Raw genomic sequence first — 21330 nt, 5'->3', positions numbered from 1 at the left:
TTGCCATAATCACCACTTTTATGTCCCATCTATGACTTTATCTAGGTCATTTTTAAAAAGAGCTTGTAGTCAAACATAATTTTTATGATGACTTCATTGACATCCTTCTTCTAGGGTTTTGAATCTGAACAGAGAGTAAAGAATTAATAAATGCTCTTTGTTTAGGATCCCAAAAGAAGTCTTGCGTATGCTACTAGAACATGCACACAAATATGTCTGTGAATAAAGCAATAAGAAAATATAAAGTGTTGTATATATATATATATATATATATATATATATATATATATATATATATATTCAGAGAAGAGGGGTGAAGTTTAATGGATGTAATGGGCCGTAAAAGAACTAAGAGCTTATGTATAAACAGGAAACCTTTTCCCATAATTTTTATGCCTAATTACATAAGCTCAGTAGATTGCTTGGCCAAATCTGTCATCTCCATCACTATCTAAAACTCATAGGAAATGGAGTGCTATCTAAAAATAGACCGTCTAAAAAAATAAAGTATATATGACACACTTTCAAATTTAACTTTGTAATTAATATTTTGTCCATTATTTCCTCAAGTTTAGATAATTAACAACATAGAGAAAATAGAAAATAACATATTACTTCCCCTTTACAGAGGTAGGTTTCTTTTGGATATGGAACATTATACAAACTATTAGATTAAATTGACATGCTGATTAGGTTTGCTGAACTTCCTCCATGCCATTATTTATATATGTTTTAATTATTTCTTACAATCATTGGAGGGGAGAGATGTTAATATGAAATAAAATCAAAGGTTGTCAATAATTCAAAAAAAATTCATGTATGTCCATTTGGGCAGAAAACTTCTGACTCAGTTCACAAATTGTATACAAAAATGAGACAGTTTCCATGAAGGGAAAACACAACATTAATAGATGTCCTTTATTATTGTTCATTTGTTTCAGTACTGCCTGTCCCATTTTGTGATACATTTTGGAGTTTTCTTGGGAAAGATACTGGATCAATTCTCCATTTCCTTCCCTAATCCAATTTTACAGATGAAGAAACTGAAGCAAAAGAAAATGATCTCTCCAGTATTACAGATCTATTTAAGTATCTGAAACCAGATTTTAATTCTGGTCTTCCTGACACTAGGCTAAGCACAATATCTACTGTGCCACCTATCTACCCTAATTACCCTTTACTTTGATTTTTTCTGGTCCTGCATAGTTTTTCTTCATTAACATGTAAGCTCTTTCAGGGCAAGAACTATCTCTCTCTCTCTCTTTTTTTTTTTTTTTTTGCAAGTTTAACATTGTGCTTGGCACACTATAAATGCTTAATAAATATGTATTGACATAATGTGACAACTTCTTTTAAGGCCAGTTTAGATCCTGGGCTTGAACCTTGATCCTTTGAATATAGGTGTATTGTTTTATTCAAAGTAATTTTTTGCTTCTTAAAAATACTTAATATATATTGATTTGAATTTTAGTCATTTGTGTATATGTTTTATTTCCCTGTACTAGTTTGCAATATCCTGGAGTTTAGGTTGTATATTTTATCTACTGTTTTATATTTTTTGGGTTAAACACAAAAAGAGTACATGTTTGGATATAATATATCTTGAGTAAAAATATGTCCAGTAAATGTCAAATTGATTAAATGAATGCATTTTACAATTAATTGTTGTCTGTATTTATGAAAATTTCTGAGGAAAATCTCAGTAAATCTGAAGTTACTCCCATACACAAGGTGAGATATTTTTAGTGCAACTATATTACCAAAAGGTACTTTTCATACTTGTGTTCTTATTTGGCTCTATTGTCTCAACAGAATTCTGCCTAATCATAGGGTACAATGAAGACCACTATGCTAATACCAGTTCAAAAATCTATGGTTGGTGATAGAAAACAGTAATTTCTTATGGAACAGCTTACCTTAATGGGATTGTTTCTGAGTATTGAAAAGTGTGTGCATGTGTGTGTGTGTGTGTGTGTGTGTGTGTGTGTGTGTAAATATTTTTCTCATCAATTCTTCCCCTACTTCATAATAACATGCATATTCTATCTTAAAAACAGACTCAAATGCTCTTGGACGGCTGTGCTGGTTTTAGAATTATAGCAAAGCAACAATTCACTGTTGCTTTAAGATTTATTAGATAACAATAAACTTAAAGCCTTTCAGCAGGATAAGCAAGAATTAAAATAGCAATATAATGTTTTTTTTTTTTTCATTAGAGATATACCTCTGACACCTTTCCTAGTAAAGCCCAGATGAGAAAGTAAATCGAGTCCAAGAGGGGTATTTCACTTTTCTATTGATTCTCAGGAAGCAATATACAAATGGTACCAGTTCTCTCTAACTTACCCATTGAATGCATATCTAAAATAAAAGTGGCTTGTGAAAGGATGAGATGAATCAAGAGAAGATAAATGAGAACACATTTGTGGTGATATAAAAATCAATTTTAGAGATGTTAAACACAGATAAATCTTCTTCAGTATTCTCCCTAAGATATATATTGTCCCCTCAAGTCACAAACATTACCAGAAGGACGTTTTACCTCCCAGTCACCATGAACAAGAGGGAAGCCTACTTTTCATGATCTGGATATGCCAGAAATGTATATGCTACTGGGAATAAGTAATGCAGCATACATCAGACAATATTCAATTGAATGTTCTTACTTGTCATTGAGACAGTGTTGTTTTTATGTGTGTATGTGTGCATGTGTGTTTCTGTGTGTGTCTAAATTCACTGAGATGAAAAGACAGTTATCATATTTAATGAAAATAATTTCTTTTCATGAAAAATGGATACATCATTGTCTAGAACAATCCTATTAAAGTTATGAGCCCTATAATTTAGGAATAATGAATTAAAATGGGCAAGTGCTGAGAAATTTTAAATTTTGATATATTTGCCCAAGGGAGTATTCCTGGATTAGAATATTTTCAGCTTGAATCATGAAAATATTCAACTTAAATGAAAACAATTTAAGGTATCAGGATGGGATTCTTTGTGACAATGACTATATCACATTCTAATCAGCTATTAATTGAAGAAGTACAATTTCCTTTCCCAGAACACCTCTGTAACATATCATAATATCCAATCTCCTGAACCGTAAATCTTCTCTCAGGCCACCAGGTATCTTCTGATTTTACTTACCTCTTCACTTAGCCTAAACCACATGGACAATGTTTTCAATACTATTCATGTCAATACCCCAGAGTATAGTTTAATTACTGCTTATGTATTGCTACTATGCCACTTGTGTCCTTTTCCTTTTGTGTGCATATACTGTCTTCTTTATTCTCAAAGGCAAGAGATAATTCTGAGTTTGTTCTCTTGAGAGTTGTAAATGCCTGTTCCTTTTCCAATCTTATGATTCAACTTGTTATCCAGAATATGAATATTCCATAGCTCTAATCTTTTCTTTTTACTCTCTTCATTTTCCTTTCCTGCTTCCAAGTTTTTCATCCTCCCTGGCTTGTGATTATGATGAGACCCTACCATCATAACCACATCATCGTCAATATCACACACACACACACACACACACACACACACACACACATTCCAGTTTTTCAGATTATCTCTTGGGAAATATGCATCCACAGAATTACAGAATGATAGAAAAAGAATATAGTGTTTTCCTCCTGCTATCTTTTTGACAGCTTATTCATCATCACCCTTTTTTTTCCCTTTTTCTTTGTCTGACATCTAATAATCATGCTGAGTAAGGTTTAAAAATACTTCTGATTGTCTTGATTTTCCTCTAATTTTTGTTATGGGCTAGAACTCTGAAGTTGAAACAAGGATTTTTACAAGGTGTTAAGTCAGTGGAATTGATAAAGACAACAGTTATCTAGTTTAGCATGGTGCTTAATAGTTCTCTAGTTCAGTACATACACTTAATACTTAATAGAATTCTACAAGATGTATCTAATTTATATTTTAATATATTTAACATCTACTGGTCATCCTGCCATTTGGGGGAGAGGATGGGGGGTAAGAGGTGAAAAATTGGAACAAGAGGTTTGGCAATTATTAATGCTGTAAAGTTACCCAGACATATAACCTGTAAATAAAAGGCTATTAAATTAAAAAAAAGAAGAATTCTACAAGATTCACACCTATGATAATGTAATTATTAGAGAGCGTATAAGCTGGGACCCTCAGCCAGAATCAGAGCCAGAGAAGACAAGTGGAGTGGAGGCAGGAGCACAAGCTTTCAGAGCCAAGGAGAGATAGATTTATTTCATCTTCAGTCAGGCTCTTGGTGGCTCTCCTGGGAGACCAGGAGGCTCAGAGACAGAACCAGAGAAGACAAGCAGACTGGAGGCTGAAGCACAAACCCTTGAACTCAGATTCATTCCATCTTCATAAGTCTTGTGGTGGCTGTCCTGTTATCCTGCATTTCTCCACTGAGAATAAGGCCTGGCTGAAGAATCTCAAGAAAGCTAACCAGGTCCCAGGTAAGAAGGCAATGAAGGATTTGAACTTTAACACCTGGCTATTCTCGTGGTGATTACTCTGCTGAAAAGAAGGCTGCCTCAAGACCTCCAGAAAACCAAACAAAAAAATTACAAATTTTTCAATAATATTTATTTAAAAAAAGCTCTGGTTCTCTTGTTTTTCTATTTTATATGCCTGGTTAATCTTCCTGGGAAAATGCTCTCTTATGCTATGACATTCTTTTCTTTCTATTATTTTCTTTTATTTTTCTATTATTTTTTCTTTCTATTATTTTCTCTCTATCTCATCATGTTTGTTATCTTATTCACTTTATTTATGGACTATATAGAAGAGTGTATTGAATCAATGATATATAAAATCAGTTGAAAATCCATCAAAAGCAAGTAAAATAACTAAAAATATGCAAACCTAGAGACAGTAAAATAATAACTCAATACCTTATAAATTAATGTAATATATGTATGAAATTTATTATTTTTAATTTTAAAAATATACTAAAATTAAATTCCTTCCTCAATTTCCCATTGTAGTTATCAACTATTTCTATTCTGTTCATGCCACAATTTTAATTCTATTGTCATAATTCTTAGCATATGACTCCATCTTATTTTTTATAAAGTGGAATAGGCTACTCACCATTCTCTTTTACTGGTTGATTTGAAAGCATAGTACTAGATATTTGTCAGGGGGCCGGGCCAAGATGGCAGAAAGCAAACACTACTTTCTGTGACCTCGTTTGACCTTCTTTCAAACCAACAGCAGATTAAGCCTCTAAACTGATTTGGGAGTCACAGAACCCACAGATATGTGGAGTACAACACATTTACAGAAGAAGATACCTTGGAAGAACTTCAGAACAGGTCTGTTTCAAATGGGTAGAGTACAGTCTAACAAGCCCAGACTGCAGCACAGGGAGAACAAGGGAAGGAAGGAGCTGAGGCCAGGAGTCAGTGTTGCAGCTGGCATTCACTTGGAAATCTTCTATGAGCCTCTTAGGCTACTCTGTCCTGGTTGCAAGAAGGTTGTTTGGCAGATTTGCTTAAAAAAAAAAAAAGCTAAATTGTAAATCACTGAGCCCTAGAAGAACACAGGACCTAGCTGTGCTTACACAGCACTTGAAATTAATCAGCAGAACCATAACAGGGCAAACTTCAAGCAGCTATTGCTCCTTTTCATTAAGAGCAGATCTTAAGCCTTATACAAATGAGCAAAAAAAAAAAAAAAAAAAGACTTTCACCATGGACAGCTTTTATGGAGAAAGAGAAGAGGTTCCTGAAGGCAAATCAATTCCAGATGAAGCCCCAAAGGGAGATATGAGCCTGTCCTCATTTCACAAATCTATCTTGAAAGATTTTATAGAGGATCTTAAAAGAGAGTTAGAAGAAAAATGGGGAAAGGAAAGGAAATCTTTTCAACAAGGGATGGGAAAATCATATAACTCCCTACAAAACAGATTTAATGATATGGGAAAAAAACAAACAAACAAACAAACACATATAACTCTTTCCAAATAGATATGAGAAAGATACCAATGGGGACAGACCCAAGATGGCAGAGAGGACAAACATTTCTTTCTGACCTTCTCCTATGACCTTCACATTAATTACCAAATTCAGCCTCTGAATTAGTTCTGAATTGGCAGAATCCATGAATATAGGGAGTGTAACAAATTACCAGCAGGAGATAATTTAGAAAATCACTAGAATAAATCTATTTCAATTGGGCACAGAGAGAGGCAAGCAAACTTCAAGCAGGGAGAGCACAGACTAAGTACAGGCAGTACAGACCTGGGGCAAATGCAGGATATAAAATAAATCCACATAAATGATAAGCATTGTTATACATCACTAACAAAATCCAACAGCAAAAGATACAAAGAGAAATTCCATTAACATAACTGTCTACAGTATAAAATATTTGGGAATCTATCTGCCAAGGGAAAGTCATAAACAATATGAGCAAAACTACAAAACACTTTCCATACAAATAAAGTCAAATCTAACCAATTGGAAAAAAAAGATATCAAGTGCTCTTGGATAAGTCTAGTATATATAATAAAGATGATAATACTACTTAACAAATCTATTTATCTAGTGCTATACCAATCAGTCTCCCAAGAAAGTATTTTACTGACCTAGTAAAAATAACAATTCATCTTAAAGAACAAAAGGTAAAAAATTTCAAGGGAATTAATGGAAAAAAAAAAAAAGAAAGAAAATGGCCTAATTTTATCAGATCTAGAACTATATTATAAAGTAACGGTCATAAAAACCATTTGGTACTGGCTAAGAAATAGAGTAGTTAATCAATAAAATAGGTTAAGTTCACAGGAAATAATAGGCAATTATTATAATAATCTAATGTTTGATAAAGCCAAAGACTATAGCTTTGGGATAAGAATTCACTATTTGGCAAAAACTACTGGAAAATTTGGAAATCAATATGACAGAAATTAGGCATTGACTGACACATTACAACACATACCAAGATAAGGTTGAAATGGGTTCATGAACTAAAAATAAAGAATTATGTTATGAACAAAATAGAAGAATACAAGATAGTTTATCTCCCAGATCTATAGAGGAAGAAGGAATTTGTAATTAGAGAAGAAATAAGATCATTATTGATCACAAAATACTTCATTTTGATTATATAAAATTAAAAAATGATTTTGTACAAACAAAACTAATACAAACAAGATTAGAAGGGATGGAATAAACTGAGAAACATTTTTACATTCAAAAGTTCTGATAAAGGCTTCATTTTCAAAATATATTGAGAATTGTCTCAAATTTATAAGAATTCAAGCCATTCTCCAATTGATAAATGGTCAAAGGATATGAACATTTTTCTACTTATATGAAAAGGTGCTCCAAATCACTATTGATCAGAAAAATGCAAATTAAGACAACTCTGAGATACCACTACATAACCTACCTTTTGGTTAAGACAACAGAAAAAATAATGATTAATATTGGAGAGGATGTGGGAAAATTGGGACATAATTCATGGTTGGTAGAACTGTGAACTCATCCAACTATTCTGGAGTGCAATTTGGAACTATACACAAAAAGTTATCAAATTGTGCATATCCTTTGACCCAGAAGTATTTCTCCTAGCCTTATAACCCAAAGAGATCTTAAGGGAAAAGAACCCACATTTACAAAAAAATGTCTGTGGCAGTCCTTTTTGTTATGGTAAGAAACTGGAAACTGAATGGATGCCCATTATTTGAAGAATGGCTGAATAAATTATGGTATTTGAATATTATGAATTAGTATTGTTCTGTAAGAAACAACCAGCAGGATGATTTCTTTTTTTTTTAATTTAATAGCCTTTTATTTACAGGTTATAGGTATGGGTAATTTTACAGCATTGCCAATTGCCAAACCTCTTGTTCCAATTTTTCCCCTCCTTCCCCCCACCCCCTGCCCCAGATGGCAGGATGACCAGTAGATGTTAAATATATTAAAATATAAATTAGATACACAATACGTATACATGACCAAACCATTATTTTGCTGTACAAAAAGAATCAGACTCTGAAATATTGTACAATTAGCCTGTGAAGGAACTAAAAAATGCAGGTGGGCAAAAATATAGGGATTGGGAATTCAATGTAATGGTTTTTAGTCATCTCCCAGAATTCTTTCACTGGGCATAGCTGATTCAGTTCATTACTGCTCCATTGGAACTGGTTTGGTTGATCTCATTACTGAGGATGGCCAGGTCCATCAGAATTGGTCATTATATAGTATTGTTGTTGAAGTATATAATGATCTCTTGGCCCTGCTCGTTTCACTCAGCATCAGTTCATGTAAGTCTCTCCAGGCCTTTCTGAAATCATCCTGTTGGTCATGTCTTACAGAACAATAATATTCCATAATATTCATATACCACAATTTATTCAGCCATTCTCCAATTGATGGGCATCCACTGCAGGATGATTTCAGAGACCTGGAGAGACTGACATCAACTGATGTGAAGTGAAATGAGCAGAATCAGAATATTCAGTATGTATGACAAGAAGACTGTATGACAATCAGTTCTGATGGACGTGACTCTCTTCAATATTGAGATAATTCAAGCAAATTCCAATTTTTCAGTGATGGGTTGAGCCATCTACACCCAGAGAGAGGACTGTGGGAACTAAGTGTGGACAATAACATAGCATTTTCACTCTTTTTATAGTTTTTTGCTTGCATTTTTTCTGTTTTTTTTTCCTTCTTGATATGATTTTTCTTGTGCAGTAAGATAACTGTATAAATATTATAGATATTTTAGATTTAGCATATATTTTAACATATTTAACATGTATTAGACTACCTGTCATCCAAGGGAGAGTATGAGGGGAATGAAGGAAAAAATTGGAACAGTAGGTTTTACAAAGGTCAATGTTGAAAAATTACCTATGCATATGTTCTGTAAATAAAAAGCTTTGATAAAAAATTTTTAAAAGATATTAAAAACATTGAAAAATGTGAAAAAGATTCCAATTCATTGAAAAATAAATTTGTGAAATGGAAAAAATGCAATGAATAAAACAATTCAATTGGCCAAATAGAAAAGGAGATAAAAAAGATAACTGAAGAAAATAATACACTAAAAATTAGAATTGAACAAATGGAAGTGAATGACTCAATAAGACATCAAGATTGACTCAGAAAAAAGCAAAATAAAAAAAATAGAAGAAAATATGAAATAGCTCTTAGGAAAAACAACTGACCTGGAAAATAGTTCTAAAAGGGACAATATGAGGATTATTGGATTTCCTGAAAGCTACGAAGGAAAAAAGAACCTAGATATTATGTTATAGGAAATCATGAAGGAAAATAGCCCTGATGTCTTAGAATCAGAAGGTAAAATAACCATCGAAATAATTTACCAATCACCTCCTGAAAGAGACCTTAAAATTAAAGCCCCAAGGAATATTGTGGCTAAATTTCAGAACTATTGTACCAAGGAAAAGTGTAAAGGGCTGAAACTATGAAAAGGTGTACTTGAATTAGACAACTGAGCACTTAAGGCTAATTACCTATTCTATATGAGACAATGACTCTATTAGCATATGTTTGGAAAAAATGGCTCTTCTCACTGTTTGGTGCTTACTCAATATTTGATGTTAAGATAATTGTAAGCAACAATTAGAGGGTGGGATGAGAGAGGGGAGAACTCACTTGGCAACAGGACAAGGAGGAGAAAGGTGGGGATTCTGTACTTCAGAATCGAAGACAGATCTTTGTCAAAACTCCTGGCAGTTTGCCTGCTTGTTTTACTCCTCCTCCTAAAAATCAAGGACTTTTGCTTATCCTGACTCTGGCTGATCTTGAGGACTCCAGGGACCTACCCCGCACTTAACAGAAGAGATATTGCAAGCAGCCAGAAAGAAACAATTTAGATACTGAGGAACCACAATAAGGATTAACCAGGACTTAGCAGCTTCTACCTTAAAAGATTGAAATTCCCAGAATCTGATATTTTGTAAGAAAAAGGAACTTTGATTTACAGCCAAAAATAAGCTATACAGCTAAAATTAACATTATCTTTCAGGGAAGAAGATGGACATTCCATGATATAGGTGAATTTCACCTATTTCTTATGAAAATACCAGAATTGAACAAAACATTTGGTCTCCAAGCATAGAACTAAAGAGAAGCATAAAAAGGTAAAAAGGAAAGAATTCTTAAGAACTAGAATTCCATTATGGATATACTAAGATAGTACATCTATAATTTGATTTTATTATGAAAATATGAAAAAGAAACTAGAAATGGAAAGGGAATCATACTGGAAAAAAAGAGGGAAAAGGAGGTAAAATAAGGGAAATTACATTTCACACAGAGGCAAAGAAGACCTATTATAATTAAAGGAAAGAAGGGAAGGGGATAAGCATTGTGTGGATGTTACTCTCATAAGAATTAGCTCAAAGTGAGAATATCAAACATATTTGGTTTCACAGAGAAACAAGTCTTACCTTATAGGGAAGTGGGAGAGGAAAGGGGAAAAGAAAAGGAAAGATTAATAGAAGGGACAACAGAAGTATTAAAGGAAAAGGGCAAAAAAAAGGGAGGGGGCTCTACAGGGGGAGGGCTGTTTGAGGGAAATTGTCATCAAAAGCCAAATACTTGTAAGGAGAAAAGGGTAAAAGGAAGAGAAAAAAGGAAGAGAATTTGAAAATCTAAGTATAACAGATTAAATAAGATGGCAGGAAATACAGAATTACTTATTTTTTTATTTTTTTTTAATTTTACTGAGGCAATTGGGGTTAAGTGACTTGCCCAGGGTCACACAGCTAGGAAGTATTATGTGTCTGAGAGCAAATTTGAACTCAAGTCCTCCTGACTTCAGGGGTGGTGCTCTATGCATTTTGCCAGAATTACTTATTTTAACTGTTAATGGAATGGGATGAACTCTCTAACTCTCTTATAAAATGGAAGCTGATAGCAGACTGGATTAAAAGTCAGATTCCTTCAATATCATGTTTACAAGTAAGATATTTAAAGTAGAGTGATGCTTACAGAGTAAAAGTAAAGGACTGGAGCAGAATCTATTATGCTTCAGGTGAAGAAAAAAAAAAAAAAAAAAAAAAAGCAGGGGTGGCAATTCTGATCCCAGATCAAGTAAAAGCAAAGCTAGATCTAATTAAAAGAAATGAGGAAGGAAACTATATCTTACTAAAAGATACCATAGATAATGAAGTAATATTGATGCTAAACCTTTAATGCACCAAGTGGCATAGCATCCAAATTCCTAGAGGAGAAGTTAAGAGAGATGCAAGAAAAAGTAGAGCACAAAAATATACTAATAGGGCATCTCAAACTTGCCCTCTCAGATCTAGATGAATCGAGCCACAAGATAAAAAAGAAAGAAGTTTTGTACAAACAAATCTAATTCAGACATGATTAGAAGGGAAGCAATAAGATGGGGAAACATTTTTACATTCAAAGGCTCCGATAAAGGCCTCATTCCCAAAACATATACAGAATTAATTCTATAGGAAATCAAGCCATTCTCCAATTGCTAAATGGCTAAAGGATATGAACAGACAATTGTCAGATAAAGAAATTGAAACTATTTCTAGCCATATGAAAAGATGCTCCAAGTCATTATTGAACAGAGAAATGAAAAGTAAGACAGCCCTGAAATACCACTACACACCTGTCAGTTTGGCTAGAATGACAGGGAAAGATAATGCGGAATATTGGAGGGGATGTGGAAAAACTGGGACATCGATACATTGTTAGTGGAATTGTGAATACATCCAACCATTCTGGAGAGCTATTTGGAACTATGCTCAAAAAGTTATCAAACTGTGCATACCTTTTGATCCAGCAGTATTATTACTGGGCTTATATCCCAAAGAGATTTTAAAGAAGAGAAAGGGACCTGTATGTGCAAGAATGTTTCTGGCAGTTCTCTTTGTAGTGGCCAGAAACTAGAAACTGAGTGGATGCCCATCAATTGGAGAATGGCTGAATTAACTGTGGTATATGAATATTATGGAATATTATTGTTCTGTAAGAAATGACCAACAGGATGATTTCAGAAAGGCCTGGAGAGACATGAACTGATGATGAATGAAATGAGCAGGACCAGGAGATTATTATATACTTCAACAACAATACTATATGATGATCAGTTCTGATAGATGTGGCCCTCTTCAACAATGAGATGAACCAAATCAGTTCCAATAGAGAAGTAATCTGATGAGAGTAAGATTCACACAATCCTTATCTACTTTCTTCCCCCCCCCCTTAAATTTAATACATCTTTTTTGTCTCTTCATGAGATACAAATTACCTCATTTAACTCATTTTCCTTTTCTTCCAGTAGAATCACTTTTCTTTTTTTTTTTAAATTTTATTTAATAGCCTTTTATTTACAGGTTATATGCATGGGTAACTTTACAACATTAACAATTGCCAAACCTCTTGTTCCAATTTTTCACTTCTTACCCCCTACCCCCTCCCCCAGATGGAAGGATGACCAGTAGATGTTAAATATATTAAAATATTAATTAGATACACAATAAGTATACATAACCAAAACGTTATTTTGCGGTACAAAAAGAATCAGACTCTGAAATATTGTACAATTAGCTTGTGAAGGAAATCAAAAATGCAGGTGGGCATAAATATAGGGATTGGGAATTCAATGTAATGGTTTTTAGTCATCACCCAGAGTTCTTTCTCTGGGCGTAGCTGGTTCACTTCATGACTGCTCCATTGGAAATAATTTGGTTGATCTCGTTGCTGAGGATGGCCAGGTCCATCAGAACTGGTCTTCATATATATTGTTGTTGAAGTATATAATGATCTCCTGGTCCTGCTCATTTCACTCAGCATCAGTAGAATCACTTTTCTTTCAGTAGAATCACTTTTCTTCTGTTGGAATCCTAGTGTCAACTCAACTTGAAACAAGGTGAAAACTCAAGGGAGATGTCAGAATCCTGGTGGTAACTCAATGAAATTGATACAATGCTTATTGGTTCACACCTTAGAGCAATCCTTACAAGGTGATAACTTGCTAATACTGAGGAGATTATCTGTTCCTCAAAACAGATGAATTTCATAGAAGAAATGAAAAAGGCTCTCACAAGAGAGCTAGAAGAAAGATTAGAAAAGGAGAGGAAGGCTTGGCAAGAGAGTCTGGACAAATTGTCCCACTCACTTAAAGACAGAATGGATAAAGAACACAAATCCTTGAAAAATAGGATTAGTGAACTGGAAACAGAAAATGGCTCTCTAAAAAACAAAATTGGTGAAATGGAAAAACATTCCACATAACAAAACAACACAATTGGACAATTAGAAAAAAGATATTAAAAAAGTGAATGGAGAAAATACTTCATTGAAAATCAGAATCGAGCAAATGGAACTGCATGACTCGAGGAGATAAGAAGAATCAGTCAAGCAAAACCAAAAAAAAATCAAACAGTGGAGAAAAATGTGAAATACCTTCTTGAAAAACAACAGACCTGGAAGAAAATAGGTCTAGAAGAGACAATCTGAGAATCATTGGACTCCCAGAAAAATATGATGAAAAAAGAGCCTGGACATTATTTTCCAGGAAATTATCAAAGAAAACTGCCCAGAAGTCATAGAAACAGAGGGTAAAATAGACATTGAAAGGACTCATCGAAAGGGATCCTAAAATCAAAACACCAAGAAATATAGTGGCCAAATGCCAGAACCCTCAAACAAAGGAAAAGATACTCCAAGCAGCTAGAAAAACCCAATTCGAATACAAAGGAGCCACAATAAGGATCACCGAGTATCTAGCAGCATCCACATTAAAAGATCAAATGCCCTGCAATATGATATTCCAAAAGGCTAAGGAACTCGGTATGCAACCAAAATTAACTTACCCAGCCAGCATGAGCATCTTTTTCCAGGGAAGAAGATGGTCATTCAACAAAATAAGTGCATTTCACCTATTTTTGAAGAAAAAAAACAAAACTTAATAAGAAGTTTGACCTACAAATATAGAACTCAAGAGAAACCTAAAAAGGTAAAAAGAAATCTTGGGAACTATATTTCTGCTGTAAAAATGCATAAATAACACATGTATACCTTGTTCTAGAAATTAGAGGAGGAAAGGTCATTGTACCAGAAAAAGAGTAAAGTGGGGGTACTACATCTCAGGAAGAGGCAAAGGAAACATTTTATATCTGAGAGAAAGAATGGAGAGGGATGAATATAGTGGGCATTTTACTGCCATCAGAATTGACTTTAAGAGAAAAAATTTTAGACATATTCAATTTATGGTGAAACTTCTCCCATCTCATTGAAAAGTGAGAAGGGAAAAGTGAAAAGGGAAGGAATAAGCTAAGCAGAAAGGAATACAGAAACTGTGAGGGAAATGAGTAAGACAGGGGGAGAAACTGCAAAGTGGGGAGGAGGGATACCAAAAAGGGAGGGGTGTGAGAACCAAGAGTTGTTCACAAGTTTAATACTGGGAAGGGAGGTAAGGGGGAAAGAAGGGAGAAAAACATAAACAAGGGTTAACAAAATGGCAAGTAATACAGAATTGGTAATTTTAACCATAAATGTGAACGGGGTAAACTCCCCCATAAAGAGGAATCAGTTAGCAGAATGGATTAAAAGCCAGAATCCTACAATATGTTGTGTACAGGAAACACACCTGAACCAGGGAGATACATGCAGAATAAAGGTAAAAGGATGGAGCAAAATCTACTATGCTTCTGGTGAAGTCAAAAAAGCAGGGGTAGTCATCCTGATCTCAGATCAAGTAAAAACAAAAAATGATCTAATTAAAAGAGATAAGGAAGAGGACTATATCTTGCTAAAGGGTAGCATAGATAATGAAGCAATATCAATATTAAACATATATGCACCAAGTGGTGTAGCATCTAAATTCTTAAAAGGGAAATTAAGAGAGTTGCAAGAAGAAATAGACAGCAAAACTATAATAGAGGGAGATCTCAACCTTGCACTTTCAGAATAAAATAAATCAAACCACAAAATAATTAAGAAAGAAGTCAGACGCTAATACAATACTAGAAAATTTAGATATAATAGATCTCTGGAGAAAACAAAATGGAGACAGAAAGGAGTACACTTTCTTTTCAGCAGTTCATGGAACCTATACAAAAATTGACCATATATTAGGGCATAAAAACCTCAATCCCCAATGCAGTAAGGCAGAAATAGTAAATGCATACTTTTCAGACCATGATGCAATAAAAATTACACTCAACAAAAAGCCAGGGGAAAGTAGACCAAAAAAATAAGTGGAAACTAAATAATCTCATACTAAAAAATGATTGGGTGAAACAGCAAATCATAGACATAATTAATAACTTCACCCAAGATAACGACAATAATGAGACATCATACCAAAATGTGTGGGATGCAGCCAAAGGGGTAATAAGGGGAAATTTCATATCTCTAGAGGCCTAATTGAATAAAATAGAGAAAGAGAAGTTCATCAAATTGGGCTTGCAATTAAAAATGCTAGAAAAGGAACAAATTAAAAACCCCCAGTCAAACACTAAACTTGAAATTCTAAAAACAAAAGGAGAGATCAATAAAATTGAAAGTAAAAAAACTATCGAATTAATTAATAAAACTAAGAGCTGGTTCTATGAAAAAACCAGCAAAATAGACAAACCTTTAGTAAATCTGATTAAAAAAAGAAAAGAGGAAAATCAAAGTGTTAGTCTTAAAAATGAAAAGGGATTACTCGCCACTAAAGACGAGGAAATTAGAGCAATAATTAGGAATTACTTTGCACTACTTCCCAACTTTATGGCAATAAATTCGACAACTTAAATTAAATGGAAGAATACCTTCAAAAATATAGCTTGCCCAGATTAACAGAGGAAGAAGAAATACCTAAACAGTCCCATTTTAGAAAAAGAAATAGAACAAGCTATTAACCAACTTCCTAAGAAAAAATCCCCAGGATCAGATGCATTTACATATGAATTCTACCAAACATTTAAAGAACAATTAACTCCAATGCTATATAAACTATTTGAAAAAATAGGGATTGAAGGAGTCCTACCAAACTCCTTTTACGACACAGACATCGTACTGATACCTAAACCAGGTAGGCTGAAAACAGAAAAAGAAAATTATAGACCAATCTCCCTAATGAATATAGATGCTAAAATGTTAAATAAAATATTAGCAAAAAGATTACAGAAAATCATCCCCAGAATAATACACTATGACCAAGTAGGATTTATACCAGGAATGCAGGGCTGGTTCAGTATTAGGAAAACTATTAGCATAATTGACTATATCAATAACCAAACTAACAAAAAACATATGATCATCTCACTTGATACAGAAAAAGCATTTGATTAAATCCAACATTCATTCCTAATAAAAACACTTGAGAGTAAAGGAATAAATGGACTTTTTCTTAAAGTAGTCAGGAGCATATATTTAAAACCATCAGTAAGCATCATATGCAATGGGAGAAAAACTGGAACCTTTCCCAGTAAGATCTGGAGTGAAGCAAGGTTGCCCACTATCACCATTATTATTCAATATTGTATTAGAAACACTAGCCTCGGCAATAAAAGTTGAGAAAGAGATTAAAGGAATCAGAATAGGCAATGAGGAAACCAAACTATCATTCTTTGCAGATGGTATGATGGTATACTTAGATAACTCCAGAGATTCTACTAAAAAGCTTTTAGAAATAATTCATAACTTCAGCAAAGTAGCTGGTTACAAAATAAATCCCCATATATACTCAGTATTTTTATAAATCACCAAGAAAATCCAACAGCAAGAGATAAAAAGAGAAATTCCATTCAAAATAACTGTCAACAGTATAAAATATTTGGGAATCTATCTACCAAAGGAAAGTCAGGAATTATATGAGCAAAATTGCAAAAAGCTTTCCTAAAAATAAAGTCAGACTTAAATAATTGGCAAAATATTAAGTGCTTTTGGATACGCAGAGTGAATATAATAAAGATGATAATACTCCCTAAACTAATCTATTTATTTAGTGCTATACCAATCAGACTTCCAAGAAAATATTTTAATGATCTAGAAAAAATAACGACAAATTTTATATGGAAGAACAAAATGTGAAGAATCTCAAGGGAATCATGGGAAAAAAATCAAATAAAGGTGGCCTAGCTGTACCTGATCTAAAACTATATTATAAAGCAGCAGTCACCAAAACTATTTGGTATTGGCTAAGAAATAGACTAGTTGATCAGTTGAACAGATTAGGTTCACAAGACAGAATAGTCAACTATAGCAATTTGAGAAACCCAAAGATCCTAATTTTTGAGATAAAAATTCATTATTGGACAAAAAGTGCTGGGATAACTGGAAATAAGTATGGCAGAAATTAGGCATGGTCCCATACTTAAAACCGTAAACCAAGATAAGATCAAAATGTGTCCATGATTTAGACATAAAGAACAAAATCATAAATAAATTGGAGGAATATAGGATAGTTTATCTCTCAGACTTGTGGAGGAGGAAGAAATTTGTGACCAAAAACGAACTAGAGACCATTATTGATCACAAAATAAAAATTTTGATTACATCAAATTAAAAAGCTTCTGTACAAACAAAAGTAATGCAAACAAGATTAGAAGGGAAGCATCAAACTGGGAAAACATCTTCACAGTTAAAGGTTCTGATAAAGGCCTCATTTCCAAAATATATAGAGAACTGACTGTAATTTATAAGAAACCAAACCATTCTCCAATTGACAAATAGTCAAAGGATATGAACAGACAATTTTCAGACGATGAAATTGAAACTATTACCACTCATATGAAAGTGTTCCAAATCATTATTAATCAGAGAAATGCAAATTAAAACAACTCTGAGATACCACTACACACCTGTCAGATTGGCTAAGATGACAGGAAAAAATAATGATGATTGTTGGAGGGGATGTAGGAAAACTGGGACACTAATACATTGTTGGTGGAGTTGTGAATGAATCCAACCATTCTGGAGAGCAATCTGGAATTATGCCCAAAAAGTTTCCAAACTTTGCATACCCTTTGACCCAGAGTGCTACTACTGGGCTTATACCCCAAGGAGATACTAAAGAAGGGATAGGGACCTGTATGTGCCAAAATGTTTGTGGCAGCCCTGTTTGTAGTGGCTAAAAACTGGAAAATGAATGGATGCCCATCAGTTGGAGAATGGTTAGGTAAATTGTGGTATATGAATGTTATGGAATATTATTGTTCTGTAAGAAATGACCAGCAGGATGAATACAGTGAGGCTTGGAGAGACTTACATGAACTGATGCTAAGTGAAATGAGCAGAACCAAAAGATCATTATATACATCAATAATGATACTGTATGAAGATGTATTCTGATGGAAGTGGATTTCTTCCACAAAAAAGACCTAATTGTGTTTCAGTTGATCAGTGATGGACAGAAACAGCTATTCCCAAAGAAAAAAAACACTGGGAAATGAATGTAAACTGTTTACCTTTTTGTTTTTCTTCCCAGGTAATTTTGACCTTCTGAATCCGATTCTCCCTGTGCAACAAGAAAACTGTTTGGTTCTGCACACATATATTGTATCTAGAATATACTATGACATATTCAACATATATAGGATTGCTTGCCATCTAGGGGAGAGGGAGGAGAGTGGGAGGGAAAAATCGGAACAGAAGTGAGTGCAAGGGATAATGTTGTGAAAAATTACCCTGGCATGGGTTATGTCAATAAAAAGTTATTATAATAATAAAAAATACAAAAAAAATTGATATTGCTTCATTTTCTATAGTACCCTTTAACAAGATATACTTTCCTTTCTTATCTTTTTTAATGAGTTCAATGTTTGCTTTTGCTTCATCTGAAATAAGGATGGCTACCACTGCCTTTTTTGACTTCACCTGAAGCATAATAGATTCTGCGCCAGCATTTTACCTTTACTGTCTATGTATCTCCCTGCTTTAAATGTGTTTCATGCAAATCACATATTGTAGGATTCTGGTTTTTAATCCAGTCTGCTATCCACCTCTGCTTTATGGGAGAGTTCACTCCATTCACATTTATGGTTGAAACTACTAATTCTGTATTTCCTGCCATCTTATTATCCCAGATTATAGTTTCCTCTTACCTTAGTATTAAACTTATGCACACCACTTGCCTCAAGCAGCTCTCCCTTTTTAGAATCCCTCCCCCATTTTTATGTATGTATCTCCCTGCTTTAAATGTGTTTCCTGTAAACAACATATTGTAGGGTTGTGACTTTTGTTCCAGTCTGCTTTATGGGAGACTTCATCCCATTCACATTTATGGCTAAAATTACTAATTCTGTATTTTCTGCCATCCTATTATCACCAGATTATGCTTTTCATTTTCCTGCCCCCATTACCTCCTTCCCTAGTATTAAACTTATGGGTCCCACTTGTGTCATACAGCTCTCCCTCTTTAGGATGCCTCCCTCTCACTTGGAATCCCTTCTCCTTTTTTGTACTCTTTCCTTATTACTCTTTTTCCTTTTCCCTTTTCCTCCCCCACATTTTTTATGAGATGAGAGAAGATTATCTGTAAACCAAATATGTTAATTACTTACTCTTTGAGCCAACTCTGATTAGAATAAGATTCACACAATGTTCCTCCCCCTCTCTATGTTCCCTGAGATAAGATAGGTTTACTTTGCCTCATCGTGGGATGTAGTTCCCTCTTTTTATCTCCCCTTTTCCCTTTTTCTTACATTATCCCCCTTCCATTTCTACTTCCCTTTTTATGTTATATCAGTAAAATGAAATTATACATGTGGTTTTTATGTATATCCACAACAGAAGTACAATTCTCAAGAGTTCCTTTTACCTTTTTCTACTTCTCTTGAGTCCTATGGTTGGAGATCAAATTTTTTGTTTAGTTCTGTTTTTTTTTTTTTCCTTAGAAACAAATGGAATGCCTCTGTTTCATTAAATGTCCATCTTCTTCCAAAAAAATGCTCAACTTAGCTGGGTAGTTTATTCTTGGCTGCATTCCAAGTTGTTTTGTCTTTTGGAATATCAGATTCCAGGCCCTTCAATCTTTTAAAATTGAGGCAGACAGATTTTGAGTGACCCTTATTGTTGCAACTCGGTATTTGAATTGTTTTTTCCTGGCTGCTGGTAATATTTTTTCTTTAGTGTGAAAATTCTGAAATTTGGCTACAATATTCCTTGGAGTTTTTATTTTAGGTCCTTTTTCAGAAGGTGTTTGATGAATTCTTTCAATGTTTATTTTACCTTCCGGTTCTATTACTTCTGGGCAGTTCTCTTTGATGATTTCCCGTAAAATAATATCTAGGCTCTTTTTTTTCATCATAATTTTCAGGTAGTCCAATAATCCTCAGGTTATCCCTCCTAGATCTATGTCCAGGTCAGTTATTTTTCCAAGTAAATAGTTGACATTTTCCCCAATCTTTCATGTTTTTGGTTTTGTTTGACTGATTCTTGATGTCTCAATGAATCAGTCATTTCTATTTGTTCAGTTCTGATTTTTAGTGAGTTATTTTCTTCATTAGCTTTTTTTTTTACTTCTTTTTGTATATGTCCAATTGAGTTTTTAAATGCATTGTTTTGCTCTTTGGATTTTTTTTTCCATTTCACTATTTTTTTTAGTGAGTTATTTTCTTTTTCCAATTCACAAATTCTGTTTCCCTGCACTTCTTGGGAGTTTTTTTTTTTTTTTTTTTTTTTTTTTTTTTTTTTTTTTTTTTTTTTTTTTTTTTTTACCTTTTCCAATTCACAATCCAGGAAGTTGTTGCTCTCTTGCATAGTTTCTCTTTCCTTTTCCCATTTTTCTTCTAGTTCTCTTTTAAGATTTTTAATCATCTCTTCTAGGAGAGCCTTTTATGTTGGGAACCAACAATTGTCTGGGGACTGTCTGCTATTGGTCTATTCAGGGTTGAAAACCTGCTCTCTTTCTGTATAGAAGCTATCGATCATCCCTAGAAAACTTCTAAAATTAGCCCTTTATACAATTAACTTCTTGATTTTTGACAAATATGTATTTGCTCCAGTAGACGGGTTTCATAACCCACTGAAAGGACAGTGCCCAGTGCAAGCAACTTCACTATCTTTAGATAATTGCCAGGTGATGTGGAGAGATCCAGAAAGTGGTGAATGGAAGGGAATGCTTGGGGAGAGGGTTTGCTTGTATCTCCACAGATGGAAAAGGAATCAGATGGGTGCTAACAAAGCCATATTCACCTTGTCCATTGGAGAGAGATGGAGAAGACCCTTGAAAGGAAGGAGAAGACCCAAGAAACATTGGATAGTTCCTTCTCTGACTGTGCCCACCACTGAAAAAGCATGACAATTATGGCAATTTACTCATGGACATCAAAAATTATTAATGAGACTGACACAAGACTTCAAAACTCTCTGGAATCACTGGAAT

The sequence above is a fragment of the Sarcophilus harrisii genome, chromosome 2 (assembly GCF_902635505.1).
Source record: "Sarcophilus harrisii chromosome 2, mSarHar1.11, whole genome shotgun sequence".
NCBI lineage: Eukaryota > Metazoa > Chordata > Mammalia > Dasyuromorphia > Dasyuridae > Sarcophilus > Sarcophilus harrisii.
This window is presented reverse-complemented; position numbering follows the sequence as displayed.